Source organism: Cervus canadensis, chromosome 25, assembly GCF_019320065.1.
Source record: "Cervus canadensis isolate Bull #8, Minnesota chromosome 25, ASM1932006v1, whole genome shotgun sequence".
Taxonomy (NCBI): domain Eukaryota; kingdom Metazoa; phylum Chordata; class Mammalia; order Artiodactyla; family Cervidae; genus Cervus; species Cervus canadensis.
Genome location: NC_057410.1, coordinates 242,382 through 255,506, shown reverse-complemented (window position 1 = coordinate 255,506; position 13,125 = coordinate 242,382). Strand labels below are relative to the sequence as shown.

Below are 13,125 nucleotides of genomic sequence, written 5' to 3'. Positions count from 1 at the left end.
ACTCACAGGTATAGGTAGACAATCTCTCAGAAATTCAAAATTTAGCAGTGTAATTAAAAATATTTTCATTTGGGGTCATACAAAATTTGACTGATATTTTTCTTATTCATCACATAAAGAATAATCAAAATGTATTATCTTACTGTGTGAAAACATATTTTGTAAAATAATTATAAATTATATCTTACTTTATAATTTGTACAATCTGTTCACACATTAAAAATTATGACACTTATGAAACAATATTCTCAGGAGCATAATGCTATATCTATTATAATTGAACTATTTTTTAACTAAATAATTGATTTCATCATTTCTTTCAAGTAGTCAGTTTTGTTCTAAAACTATAACTACAGCTCCACACATTTTATTCACATGCCAAGTTCTGAAAAGTTATCTAACACATAGCTCATAGAAAGCCATATTGAAAACATTTGTTTCTTACAATGTTATCTGTGGAAAATATCACATTTAAAATACTGCATTCCTGAAATCATAAAGGAACAGGTTTTTAGAGCAGAAAGTCTAGCAGGAAATGAGCTTGGAAGGAGGCCCTAAATTGGCAGAAATTGCTATATAATCTAAAAATATACACAGAATAAGACAAACTAGACCAAGATTAAAAGGAAAACATTTTTTCCTTTATGCATTTTAGAATTTCCTCATTTGTTTGAAGTAAACCAGACTTTCTGGACCGTATCTTTAAAGGCCTGTTTCACTTGCTGGTTCCTTAGGGTTTAAATGAAGGGATTCAGCAAAGGGGCAGCTGAGGTATTGAGCACAGCTACTTCTTTGTTTAAGGCCACTCTGTCATTGGCTGATGCTTTTATGTACATGAAGATGCAGCTTCCATAAGAAATGGAAACTACAATCATGTGGGAAGAACAGGTAGAAATGGCTTTCCTCCTTTGTTGGACAGAAGGGAATTTGAGAATTGTCTTGATGATATAAGCATAGGAGAGAATCACTAACATCAGTGTGGACATCAGTGTCACCACAGCCAAGAAAAAGGACGTCAGCTCTAGAAAATGTGTATCTGAACAAGAGATCTGTAGGATGGGAGAAGAATCACAGATAAAATGATCAAGACATTGGAATCACAGAATTCCAACTTGAGCCCTAAGATCACTGGAGGAAAGATCATCAGGAACACAGTTACCCAAGAGCTGAGTACAAGTTGGTGGCAAACTCTATTGCTCATTAGAGTGGTGTAACGGAGGGGTTTACATATGGCCACATAACGGTCATAGGACATAGCAGCCAGAAGGTAAAATTCAGTGACTCCCAGAAAAATAAAAAAGAAATAACTGAGTCATACAACTCATATAGGAAATAGTTCTGTCCTTTGTGACAAGGCTCACCAAGAACCTTGGAATGCAAACTGTGTGAATGAAATTTCTAAAAAGGAGAAATTCCGTAGAAAGAAATACATCAGTGTGTTAAGGTGGGAATCTAGCAGAGTGAGCAGGATGATGGTTAAGTTTCCTGTCACACTGAACACACAGGTGAAAAACAGAAAGAGAAAAACTACAGTCTGCAACACAGGGTCACCTGTCAGACCCAAAAGAATGAACTCTGTTTGCACTGAGTGGTTCTTCGTTTATCTCATAGGAGTTTTATCAAACACAGACAAAAAGATCTGGAAAAAAAAAAATAGGATTGGCTGTGAGAGTCAATAAGAAAAAAACAAAGAAGATGAGAGAGAAGCTAACATTAAATTGATGCCAACAATATGCTAAGCACCATGTTTGGGGATGTACATAAATTTTCTTGTTAATATCTGCAAAACCCTCTATGAGTAGAGTATTACCATCCCTCTTTTTAGAGAAAAAAAATGAGGCTTAGATTAAAGATTTTTTCTGAGGTATATATCTAAATCTCAGCTTTTTAATAGAAATATGTTGAACCTTTAATGAAGATAAATATTTAAGACACAACAGATAAAATCCATCTGAATCCCTTGGGTGAGATCTAAGCATTTATATTTCTACAAAGTTTAAAGTTCACAGCCAATGAAGATGTACTGTGTTAGTAATTCAGTGGGATGTTGAACCCAAAGCCTTTTACATTCAACACCTTTGCTCCTTTCAACTTTATCATAATGAATATCCACTACAAGGTCTTAGTCTTAAAAACATGAATAAATTTAGAGTGTTTGTGAATTTACTTAAAATCTATGGAAATTATATATGAAGAGGGCATATATAGTTTTTTTTTAAACAAAGGGCAAATGACACATTATTTTTAAGACTGACTACAATAGATAATACTGCTTCAAGAAGGGCAACAATAAAACATAATTGAATATCAATGTCAGTTGGGTGGTAAACCAGAAAATTACAGATTGGACTTAAAAATCATAGAAAATAGTCACAGTATCTTAGATCTAAAAGAGAATTTATGGATAACTTGACTAATCTTTACATAAAGCTAAAATTCTCAGCAAAATCAAGAAAAGAATCTATTTAGCAAGATTTTACCCAAGGATACAATTATGACAGTTGACAACTTTTACAAATAAAACTAGAATATAAACAATAAATAAAAGGGAGAAATAATTCTATAAATTCAAAAAGGTTCAAACTCTTGCAACCATATTTCCAGTAAAGGTTTTCAAATCTCTAAACACATTTTAGAAATTAGCTACATTGCTTTTAAGACATATACCAGTTTTTCTTCATCTTCCACATGTCTTCTTAGCCTCCTTGTAGATGAGATGTACTACTTCCATACGAAGTTTACCACTTACATGATTCCTAACAGACAAAATTACTGTAAAACTTTCAATTGATGGTAACGATTCTTTTTCTCAACATGTTCAAATAGTCAGCTTTCTTTTAAAATCTATCATATATTGTATCTAAAATGTCTTACCATTCTATGTTTCATTTCCTTTCCTTAGTTTCTATGTCGGAATTTAAGCCTGAATAGTACAATTATGTGTTGCTTCCTTAATAGTTTACTCTTAGGGTGATTTAAAAAGATAAAATTTGATCTAGTCCAGAGTGTTTGTGTGAATATCACAATGATTTCCAGAATTAAATGAGGAAAGATTTAGAGTAATTAATGATATCTTCTGTGTCAAATGCTGCTTAGTATTCTTGTCTGCTAAATGAAAATAATCTGTTCTTTTTCACATATATTCTCATGTAATAAGCATCTTAATAACTTCTATTTTTAATTAATGAATAGATGTATGTCTTTTTAAGAGGATATAATTGTGTGAAAGAAATTGATAACTAAAAAGTGGCCAAATTTTGATTATAGAGTGAGGATGTCTCTTTTTTGAGATCATTTTATTAGTCTTCTTTTCTCAACTTTTTCATTGTTAAGTTTATGCAGTTAATAAAAACCCCAATGGACAGATTTAAATCATCTTATGAACAGACACCCTTTATATGTTGTATTTCTATACAAAAAAGATAAAAAACAATTATCCAGAAAGAAAAAAATCAAACTGCTTATAAATATCTGCCTTTGATTTCCAGAAAATTACCTTAATTCACAGTTAAAAACAAAAGATCCAAACTCTAAAGCACTTACCTTAGTTCCTGCATTGTCCTGTATTTTTGCCTAAGATGTGAAAAGGGATAAAAAATGGATTATCAATGTACTCAAAGTCTAGACAATATTGTTTCAGCAAGAAATGAAAAGAAAAATAACTTTTAAGTTGCAACTCAATGCCAAAAGGTGGAATGTATTCTGTGTTTCTGTAAATTTTCCCCTCCCACCTCTCTCTTGTATGAAAATGTAAACTGAGGCCAACATTCTGGATTTGGGTAGTAGAAGCTACTTTATTTGATTTTAGCCAAAATAAGATAAATTCTCTAGAATTTACTGTGAATATGTCCAAATGATATAATACATATTATTAGTATAATACATTCTTATATTCCTTACATGTAGAAATAGAAAAAATCCAGGCACTTTTGACAAAAGTGTTGGCATATCCTCCAAGTAGGGAGATTTTTTTTTTCTTTTCTTTTCTTTTAATTAGTTGGAGGCTAATTACTTTACAATATTGTAGTGGTTTTTGCCATACATTGACATGAATCAGCCATGGATTTACATTGGGGTGCACGTGTCTCTTTCAGATCTGGTTTCCTTGGTATGTATATCCAGGAGTGGGATTGCTGGGTCATATGGCAGTTCTATTTCCAGTTTTTTAAGAAATCTCCACACTGCTTTCCATAGTGGCTGTACTAGTTTGCATTCCCACCAACAGTGTAAGAGGGTTCCCTTTTCTCCACACCCTCTCCAGCATTTATTGCTTGTAGACTTTTGGATAGCAGCCATCCTGACTGGTGTGTAATGGTACCTCATTGTGCTTTCGATTTGCATTTCTCTGATAATGAGTGATGTTGAGCATCTTTTCATGTGTTTGTTAGCCATCTGTCTAACCCTAACCCTAATCCCTTTTCTCAGAACAAATTTTGATGTCCAAGAGGAAGGGGTGGGGGTGGCAGGAGGTGGCAATGAGTTACTCTATTCTTGTTTAGGTTTTATTTTTTCCAGCGTTATTGAGATATAACTGACATATACAGTTTTATAAATTAAGTTGTACCATATGTTGATTTCACACTTGCATATTGCAAAATGATTACCACCATAGAATGAACTAACAACTCCATCACATTACATAGTTACTGTTTCCTGTTTTGAGGTGAAATCATATAAGATCTACTTTCTTTGCAACTTTCTTGTATATAATACAGTATTATTAACTATAATCACCATGCTATACATTACACCCTCAGAATTTATTTGCTTTATTACTGAAAGTTTGTACTCTTTGACCAAACATCTGTTTATCTTTGCAAGAACATATAATGGAGAAATATATGTCTCTCCAATAAGTGGTTCTGGGAAAACTGGACATATACATATAAAAGAATGAAATTAGAACAATCCCTAACACCATACCATAATCAAAATGGACTGAAGACCTAGATATAAGGTCAGACACTATAAAACTCTTAGAGGAAATCAGAGGCAGAACACTCTTTGATATAAATCACAGCAACATCTTTTTTTTTGTGTGTGTAATAAAGTTTTATTAAAGTATAAAGGAGATAGAGAAAGCTTCTGACATAGGCATCAGAAGGGGGCAAAAGAGTACCCCCTTTGCTAGTATTAGCAATGGAGTTATATACTCTCCAATGAATCCAAAGAATGTCTGGAGGTTGCAAAGACCTCACCAGACCCACTCCCATAATTTACATTTTAAGATAATGGAGTTGGCTAGATCTTTTTTGACCCATCTTCTCGAATAGTACAAGTTGCAATAAAGCAAAAATAAATAAATGGGATCTAATGAAACTTAAAATCCTTTACACAACAATGGAAACCATAAACAAAACAAAAAGACAACACTCAGAAATGGAGAAAATATTTGTAAACAAAGCAACTGAAAAAGAATTAATTTCCAAAATATACAAGTAGTGCATGCAGCACTTTACCAGAAAAAAACAAAACAAACAAACAAAAAATAAGGACAAACATCCCAGTCAAAAAATGGCCAAAAGAACTAAATAGACATTTCTTCAATGAAGAGATACAGAAGGCCAACAAACACATGAAAATATGCTCACCATCACTTAAGTATTAGAGAAATGCAAACAAAACTACAGTGAGGTATCACCTCACACCACCAGTCAGAATGCCCACAACAAAAAATTCTACAAACAATATATTCTAGAGAGAGTGTGGAGAAAACAGAATGCTCCTACACTATTGGTGGGAATGTAAATTGATACAGTCACTATGGAGAACAATATGGAGGTTCCTCAAAAAACTAAAAATAGGACAAACATATGACCCAGCAATCCCACTCCTGGGCATATACTTGGAGAAAATAATAGTTAAAGAAGATATATGCACCTGAATGTTCACTGCACACTATTTACAATAGCCAGGGCATGGAAGTGACCCAAATGTCCATCAAGAGAGGAATGGAAAAAGAAGGTATGGTGTATATATATATATAATATATACATATATATATATATACACAATGGAATATTACTCAGCCCAAAAAGGAATGAAACAGTGCCATTTGCAAAGACATAGAGACTGTCATATAAAGTGAAGCATGTCAGAAAGAGAAAAACAAATATCATTTAATATCACTTACATGTGGAATATAGAAAAATGGTACAGATGAACTTATTCTCAAAGCAAAAATAGAGACACAGATGTAGAACACAAATGTAGAGTTACCATGGGGGGGAAGGGATGGTGAATGAATTAAGATATTGGGATCAACATATATACACATTATGTATAATATAGATGACTAATGAGTACCTACTGTATAGCACAGGAAAACTCTATTTAATAACAGGAGTAGGGTGTTAAAAAGATGAGTAACACTTACTCTTAAAAATGAACTAATATTGATAAAAAAAGAAAGTATTACCATTCAACATAAGACACTGTCAATAGTATCCTTCAAGTTAGTCCAAAACAAGAAAAAGAAAGTAAAAAATCAGGCTGAGTTACAGCTTTGTTTGGAACTATTCTCTGGATATCAATTATTTGTGGACAATAAAAGAAAAACCAATATTGAATATGTGTGTTAACCTATTATGGGTAATACCCAGCAATAAAAATGTACTTAATACTCATTTAAAGAAGCTAAGATAGTAAATTTTATTTTATATGCATTTAGTCAAAATTATAAAAAAAATAAGATGAGAAAGTATCAACAAAAGTAAATATATATTGAGGGTAATCACAGAATAAAAAAAGCACAGGTCAATTCTCTTCACAAGATGTCTCATTCTTTTCAGAATGAGCAATTTTGAAAACTATGAAAATTAAAAATAAAATATTTAACTGTAAAAGTGAAGTTGCTCAGTTGTGTCTGACTCTTGCAACCCCATGGGCTGTAGCCTGCCAGGCTCCTCCATCCATGGGATTTTCCAGGCAAGAGTACTGGAGTGGGTTGCCATTTCCTTCTCCAGGGGAACTTCCCGATCCAGGGATTGACGCCAGGTCTACCTGCCTTATAGACGCTTTACCATCTGAGACCCCAGGGAAGACCACTATTTAACTGTATCACTAAACAAAAATAGATGGTAAAATATAATATCATCTCATTTAAAAGTATAAGGTATGCAAAAGACAGCCCTCAGATTGGGAGAAAATAATAGCAAATGAAGAAACAGACAAAGGATTAATCTCAAAAATATACAAGCAACTCCTGAAGCTCAATTCCAGAAAAATAAATGACCCAATCAAAAAATGGGCCAAAGAACTAAACAGACATTTCTCCAAAGAAGACATACAGATGGCTAACAAACACATGAAAAGATGCTCAACATCACTCATTATCAGAGAAATGCAAATCAAAACCACAATGAGGTACCATTACACGCCAGTCAGGATGGCTGCTATCCAAAAGTCTACAAGCAATAAATGCTGGAGAGGGTGTGGAGAAAAGGGAACCCTCTTACACTGTTGGTGGGAATGCAAACTAGTACAGCCACTATGGAGAACAGTGTTAGATTTCTTTAAAAAAACTGGAAATAGAATGGCCATATGACCCAGCAATCCCACTCCTGAGCATCCACACTGAGGAAACCAGATCTGAAAGAGACACGTGCACCCAATGTTCATCACAGCACTGTTTATAATAGCCAGGACATGGAAGCAACCTAGATGCCCATCAGCAGACGAATGGATAAGGAAACTGTGGTACATATACACCATGGAATATTACTCAGCCATTAAAAAGAATTCATTTGAATCAGTTCTAATGAGATGATGAAACTGGAGCCCATTATACAGAGTGAAGTAAGCCAGAAAGATAAAGACCAATACAGTATACTAACGCATATATATGGAATTTAGAAAGATGGTAATGATAACCCTATATGCAAAACAGAAAAAGAGACACAGATGTACAGAACAGAATTTTGGACTCTGTGGGAGAAGGCAAGGGTGGGATGTTTCGAGAGAACAGCACCGAAACATGTATATTATCTATGGTGAAACAGATCACCAGCCCAGGTGGGATGCATGAGACAAGTGCTTGGGGCTGGTGCACTGGGAAGACCCAGAGGAATCAGGTGGAGAGGGAGGTGGGAGAGGGGATCGGATGGGGAATACATGTAAATCCATGGCTGATTCATGTCATTGTATGACAAAGACCACTACAATATTGTAAAGTCATTAGCCTCCAACTAATAAAAATAAATTAAAAAAAAAACAAAAGAAAAAAAAGTATAAGGTATGAAAAACATCATAATCAGAAAAATATGAATTCTTTCTGAAATGTAACTTGAGATTCTATTTCAGGAAAATCCACAAACAAGTTGAAGACTGGTAAAAAGCTGGGGAAAATAGTCACATCCCACATAACAATCAATATGTCAATATACACAGAAGTAATAACAACAATGCTCAGTTTTTTGTGGCATCTTTGTCTGGTATCAGGGTGATGGTGGTCTCATAGAATGAGTTTGGGTATTTACCTTCCTTGGCAATTTTCTGGAAAAGTTTGAGCAGGTTGGCTGTTAGTTCTCTAAATTTTTGGTAGAATTTACCTGTGAAGCCATCTTGTCCTGCACTTTTGTTTGTTGGAAGACTTTTTTTTTCTTCTTATTATGATATTGATTTCCATGCTTGTGATGCTTCTGTTAAGATTTTCTGTTTCTTCTGGGTTCAGTTTTGGAAGGTTATACTTTTCTAAGAATTTGTCCATTTCTTCCAAGTTGTCCAATTTATTGACATATAATTGCTCATAGTCTCTTTTGTATTTTTGTGTTGTCTGTTGTGATTTCTCCATTTTCATTTCTAATTTGATTGATTTGATTCTTCCTTTTTTTCTTGATGAGTCTGGCTAACAGGTTATCCATTTATCTTCTCAACCAGCTTTTAGTTTTGTTGATCTTTGCTATAGTTGCCCTTGTTTCTTTTTCATTTCTTTCTGCTCTGATTTTTATGATTTCTTTTCTTCTACTAACTTTGGGGTTCTTCTGTTCTTTTTCTAATTGCTTTAGGTGTAAAGTTAGGTGGTTTATTTGATGCTTCTCTTGTTTTTGAGGTAGGCTTGTATTGCTATGAGTTAACAAGGACTAGGAGATGAGAGAAAGGAAAGGACTTTCAAAGCTTGGTATAAACAATGGATAGGAGGCACAGTGAGGATTTATAGTTCTGGAGGGAAATAGGTCAAAGATTAGAAGGTAATGAGTTATAAAATCTATATGATGGAGGGATTGAAGATATTGGTAAAGACAAGGTCTAGTTTATAGCCAGGCCAAGGAGAGCTCAAATAATTAGAAGTTATACCCAATAGAATATTACTCAGCTATAAAAAAGGACACATTTGAGTTAGTTCTAATGGGGAGGATGAAATTGGAGCCTATTACACAGAGTGGAGTAAGTCAGAAAGAAACACCAATACAGTCTATTAATGCATATATATGGGATTTAGAAAGATGGTAATGATGATCCTATGTGCAAGGCAGCCAAAGAGACACAGATGTAAAGCACAGACATTTGGACTCTGTGGGAGAAGGTGAAGATGGGATGATTTGAGAAAATAGCATTGAAACATGTATATTGCCATATGAAAAAAGATGACCAGTGTAAGTTTGATGCATGAAGCAGGGCACTCTAAGTTGGTGCTCTGGGACAATCCAGAGGGATGGAGTTGGGAGGGAGAAGGGACGGTGGTTCATGATGGAGGGATACATGTGTACCTGTGGCTGATTAATGTTGATATATGGCAAAAATGTCAGTAGGTCTGAATGCTGTAAAGAGTAATATTGCATAGTCACCTAGAATGTTAGGTCCATGAATCCAGGCAAAGTGGAAGTGGTCAAACAGGAGATGGCAAGAGTGAACACCAATGTTTTAGTAATCAGTGAACTAAAATGGACTGGAATCTGTGAATTTAACTCAGATGACCATTAAATCTACTACTGTGGGTCAGAATTCCTTAGAAGAAATGGAGTAGACATCATAGTCAACAAAAGAGTCTGAAATGCAGTACTTGGATGCAATTTCAAAAACGACAGAATGATTTCTGCATTTTCAAGGCAACTTGTTCAATATCACAGTTATCCAAGTCTATGCCCCAACCAGTAATGCTGAAGAAGCTGAAGTTGAATGGTTCTATGAAGACCTATGAGACCTTCTAGAACTAACACCCAAAAAAGATTATAGGGGACTGGAATGCAAAAGTAGGAAGCCAAGAGATACCTGGAGTAGCAGGCAAATTTGACCTTGGAGTACAAAATGAAGCAGGGCAAAGGCTGACAGAGCTTTGCCAAGAGAATGCACTCGTCAAAACAAACATCCTCTTCCAACAACACAAGAGAAGACTCTACATATGGACATCACCAGATGGTCAGTTATGAAATCAGATTGATTACATTCTTTGCAGTCAACGATGGAGAAACTCTATACAGTCAGCAAAAACAAAACTGGGAGCTGACTGTGGCTCAGACCATGAACTCCTTATTGCCAAATTCAGACTTAAATTGAAGAAAGTAGGGAAAACAACTAGACCATTCAGGTATGATTTAAATCAAATCCTGTACAATTATACAGTAGAAGGGACAAATAGATTCAAGGGATTTGATCTGATAGAGTGTCTAAATAACTATGGATGGAGGTTCGTGACATCATACAGGAGGCAGAGATCAAGACCATCCAAAGAAAATGAAATGCAAAAGGGCAAAATAGTTACCTGAGAAGGCCTTACAAATAGCTGTGAAAAGAAGAGACGCAAAGGGCAAAGGTGAAAAGGAAAGATATACTCATTTGAATGGAGAGTTCCAAAGAATAGCAAGGAGAGATAAGAAAGCCTTCCTCAGTAATCATTGCAAAGAAATAGAGGACAACAATAGAATGGGAAAGACTAGAGATCTCTTCAAGAAAATCAAAGATACCAAGGGAACATTTCATACAAAGATGGGCACAATAAAGGACAGAAATGGTAGGGACCTAACAGAAGCAGAAGATATTAAGAAGACGTGGTAATAATACACAGAAGAACTATACAAAAAGATCTTCATGACCCAGAAAACGACAATGGTGTGATCACTCACCTAGAACCAGACATCCTAGAATGCGAAGTCAAGTGGGCCTTAGGAAGAATCACTATGAACAAAGCTAGTGGAAGTGACAGAATTCCAGTTGAGCTCTTTCAAATCCTAAAAGATGATGCTGTGAAAGTGCTGCACTCAATATGCCAGCAAATTTGGAAAACTCAGCAGTGGCCACAGGACTGGAAAAGGTCAGTTTTCATTCCAATCCCACAGAAAGGCAATGCCTAAGAATGTTCAAACTACCACACAACTGCACCCATCTCACAGGCTAATAAAGTAATGCTCAAAATTCTCCAAGCCAGGCTTCAACAGTATGTGAACTGTGAACTTCCAGATGTTCAAGCTGGATTTAGAAAAGGCAGAGGAACCAGAGATCAAACTGCCAACATCCGCTGGATCATCAAAAAAGCAAGAGAGTTCCAGAAAAACATCTATTTCTGCTTTATTGAGTGTGTGGATTACAATAAACTGGAAAATTCTTCAAGAGATGGGAATACCAGACCACCTGACCTGCTTCCTGAGAAATCTGTATGCAGATTAAGAAGCAACAGTTAGAACTGGACATGGAACAACAGACTGGTTCCAAATCGGGAAAGGAGTACGTCAAGGCTGTATATTGTTACCCTGCTTACTTAACTTATATGCAGAGTACATGATGTTAAATGCTCAGCTGGATGAAGCACAAGCTGGAATCAAGATTGCCAGGAGAACTATCAATAACCTCAGATATGCAGACTACATCATCCTTATGGCAGAAAGCAAAAAAGAGCCTCTTGATGAAAGTGAAAGAAGAGTGTGAAAAAACTGGCTTAAAACTCAACATTCAGAAAACTAAGATCATGGCATCCCATCTCATCACTTCATGGCAAATAGCTGGGGACAAAATGGAAACAGTGAGAGACTTTATCTTTTTGGGCTCCAAAATCACTGCAGATGGTAACTGTAGCCATGAAATTAAAGGACAACTACTCCTTGGAAGAAAAGCTGTGGCCAAACTAGACAGCATATTAAAAAAGAGACAAAAAAAAAAAAAAAAAAAAAAAAAAAAAAAGCCGGAGACATTACTTTGCAACAAAGGTCTCTAGTCAAAGTATGGTTTTTCCAATAGTCCATGTATGGAATGTGGATTAGTGCAAAATAAGAAAGCTGAGCCCTAAAGAATTGATACTTTTGAACTGTGGTGTTTGGAAGAAAACTCTTGAGAGTCCCTTGGACCTGCAAGGAAATCCAGAACTAACGCCCAGATTGCGCCACAGCACCTTCAATGGGTCATAACACTAGTCGCTGTTCGGAGTACCGCATGCATAACTAAGTGGTATTCGATAGTGATGGCCGTCTCTCAATGCCCCCGTCAAGATTAATGGGGTTTAGTTCATCACACCTCTTGGTTCTCTTTCTTACTCTGGACCACGTGACAGTAACTATCGGCAAGGGAGGTATCTCGAGTCATAGATACATCAGTCAAAATTCCTAAGGGAATCCAGTCCATATATTCATTGGAAGGATGATGTTGAAGCTGAGGCTCCAATATTTGGGCCACCTGATGCAAAGAAAACTGACTCTTTGAAAAGACTCCTGATGCTGGAAGATATTGAAGATGGGAGAAGAAGGGGACGACAGAGGATGAGATGGTTGGATGGCTTTACCGACTCAATGGACAGGAGTTTGAGTAAGCTCTGGGAGCTGGTGACGGACAGGGAAGCCTAGTAAGACATGACTGAGCAAATGAACTGACTGAACAGAACTATAAGGAGGGCTTCTCTGGTAGCTCAGCTGGTAGAAATCAGCCTGCAATGCAGGAGTTCATGGTTCATATTCTTGGTTTGGGAAGATCCCCCAGAGAAGGGATAGGCTACCAATTCCTTCTTTGTTCTTTTTGGATTTGTTTTCTCCACTGATCTCCCATAGCATATTGGGCACCTACCGACCTGGGGAGTTCATCTTTCACTGTCCTATCTTTTTGTCTTTTCATAGTGTTCATGGGGTTCTCATGGCAAGAATAGTGAAGTGGTTTGCCATTCCCTTCTCCAGTGAACCATGTTTTGTCAGAACTCTCCACTATGAC

General features: G+C 35.8%; 1 pseudogene; it reads right to left on the bottom strand.

Moving 5' to 3' along the window:
* Nucleotides 1-662: 662 nt before the first annotated feature.
* On the bottom strand, nucleotides 663-12,510 carry LOC122427792 (annotated as a pseudogene).
* Nucleotides 12,511-13,125: the final 615 nt, after the last annotated feature.